Raw genomic sequence first — 3,029 nt, 5'->3', positions numbered from 1 at the left:
GACATTCAGCCAAAGCACCAATACTTATAAATTATAAAAAGAAAAAGAAAATTATAGTTTATCAATCTGTGTTTATATGTTATCTCCACATTTTACTCCTTAGAATTTACAGCCAAGCCAGGTCTTTATTTTTCACATATAATGTGATATTATTTTTTCTAAAAAAAACTTTACAAGAAAAGATGAATTTTATGTATACCTTAGTTGGTATACAATTTTGACAAACACATGTGTGTATCTATATGTTTATGTATGTATACACACACACACACACACACACACACACACACACACGTGTACACATTGATACAAGCTGCTTAGTCCGTATGTTGCTTCTTTGTATTTTTTCATGACTGACCATTTGTTGTTTAAAAAAAGGAGAAGTAAAGGAAGTGCTCTCCTGCTCTTGACGTTTTCTATTTCCCTGTAGCTATTTGCCAAGAACTGAGGGGTCTGGTGGACTTCCTCTCATCTACACCATATCATGTATAATTTTATTAGCATTGTTCAGCCCATACTTAAGCAGTCATACTGGTGAGACTTTGTTTGTCGTCTATCATTCCTAGAAAACAGTTTCACTTAATACTGCCTAGTCTCCCAGCTCTTTCAGATTTTCTGTAATGCTCTCTGAATCTGGGATATGGAGTTATGGGACTGAGCTTCATAATTATGCATTTTTATTGGATGCAGTATTTTGCACTGATTGTGTGCTATGGGAAAGAGAAGTTTCCTATTTAGGATTTAATACTAACTTCTATATTTAGTATGAAATCCTAAATAGGAAACTTCTCTTTAGTTTAATAAAGTAGTATTTGTGGGTTCTACTCCAAGATCAATGACTTCACTACCCCACAACTATCAGACATGATTTCTCTTTTGTTTAATGAAACTTAATGAAGTTTCTGGTTATCTCAATAGTATGGGACAAAACCGTTAATGTGATTGTGCCATGAAGGTAATTGTTGTGGTTCAGAGGCACCACAGCAGGTAGGATTCTTGGTTTCATTCTGCCTTTGGAAGTTTTCATGGTACCTTAAAGAAAGTGGCTCTTTAGGGAGAAGTCTTCCAGGTCATTTCTAGCTCAGTGGCTTCTGAGCCAAGTGTTTGATTGGATTGTGTTTCCAGCAATGAGACTCACATTCCACCCCTGGGGGATAAGCAAAGGCAGTAGAAAGAGAGTGCAGTGTGATGGTGAATTCTTGTCCAATCCTGATTAACAATTCAAAAGCTCAATCCCCACAGTTCGTATTGAATTTCCTCGTTAGATGATCTAGACACTGAGAGGAAGTACTGTCAGCACAAACGAGGGATATTCACCAAACTATATATGCATATTTATAGGGTGACTGAAAATACAAAATGCTTCATGAAGTCTCAGGTTATCATTTTATGGGATCAGGCTAATCTTCTCTGTATTATTTAAATTTTACAATTGCTGACAAAGCAGGCACAGATAATGAAGATATATTTTTTAATTTTTGTAATTATTTGGGAACTTCATGTGTGCATTCAATGTATCTCAATCATATTTCTCACCCGCTTCTCCAACTTCTAACCAGGTTTTCCTCCACTCTTCAGCCTATTCTAGCTCTAGCACCACCATTACCTAGCCATCCTGAGTTATTTTAAACCACTTTTTAAAGACGAAGAAGCAATTTGTTTAACTAAATGACTTACGGTTGTGAGGGCATAACTGGAAAGTGGTCTAATGTTTGTTGTTGTTGTTCTTTTTTTTTGTTTTGTTTTGTTTTTTTTGAAAAGGTGTCCTTATGAAGCCTAGGAGGCTTGGCACTCATTACATAGTCTATTTTGACTTAAAATTGACACCCTTCTATCTCATACTCCCAGTGTTTGGATCACAACCCTGCACTTTCAATCCCAGCATAACATTATTAATAGAGAAAAAGAAATGGACAACATATAGAAGAGACATTTTTCAGCAGAAATTTGCAAATCAGTTGCCTAGGAAAAGGTTAAATTTTTTCCTTTACATGAAAATATTTATTAAAAGGTTGTTTAGTTTAATGAACTATTCCTATCATATATTTTATAAGTTTTCTGCTAATAGAAGTGCTAAGGGTATTAGGAAACTCATAGCAAAAGTCAGAAATAGTGAGATGATACTTTTCTTTAAAACCAACATTATTAATATAGACAATAAAAAAATGTCTTTACTTGGTAACCAAGTACCCATTGAATATCTCCAAATGACACTGAGGTAATTTATATACATCAAGAATCAATATGCATTGTGTCTATTGTCAAATGTCTTACAAGGGACATGAAGTTTGAACATAACTATGTAGTTAATTTTCATTTAAAATAAATACTCTAGAAGAAGAAAGTAAAGGAGTTTAGCTCTCTTGCGTGACATGGGTAGAAAGACATTATTCTTCATAAAGCTCTGACATTGTGAACACATTAAATAGTTGCAAATACAATAGGGAGAGTTTCATTTTTTTGTAACTGATAAGCTGAATGACTCATTTAGGAAACATCAATACAGATAGAGTTTAATACCCAAAAATGATATAAAGATGAATCACAACATATTATTTAATTTTTCTTATACTTGGTTAAATTATCTTTTACTCTAAACTTATATTTCATTTTACATTGTCGTTATGCCATTTTTCCTTGGAGAAGTTATAATACTGATGGAATTCAAAATACTATAGCAAATCTAAATATTGAACAATAACAGTATATTCTTTATTTCATTAAATGACATAGTGTGAGAAATATTGAAACTTGAACTTGAGGAATGATTTCAAAGCTTCTAATTATTAAATGCCATAATGTTTTTGTATCAGAACTGCAAAAGAACCACTGTACCACAACCCTTACATAACAGCTACAACAATTTTATTTCTGCTCATCATTTCTGCAATGGCAGGAATATCTTCTACTTATGAACAACTTTATTTACCAGATGCTTGGTGAAAGCCCCTGACACCATTACTGATGTTATGTTGTCCTTGCAGACAGGAGCCTAACATGGATGTCCTCTGAGAGACTATATCAGCAAC

General features: G+C 33.6%; 1 pseudogene; it reads right to left on the bottom strand.

The window, feature by feature from the left end:
* Positions 1–1,348: 1,348 nt before the first annotated feature.
* Positions 1,349–1,447, bottom strand: LOC116890410 (annotated as a pseudogene).
* Positions 1,448–3,029: the final 1,582 nt, after the last annotated feature.

Source organism: Rattus rattus, chromosome 1 (assembly GCF_011064425.1).
Source record: "Rattus rattus isolate New Zealand chromosome 1, Rrattus_CSIRO_v1, whole genome shotgun sequence".
Taxonomy (NCBI): Eukaryota; Metazoa; Chordata; class Mammalia; order Rodentia; family Muridae; genus Rattus; species Rattus rattus.
This window is presented reverse-complemented; position numbering and strand designations above follow the sequence as displayed.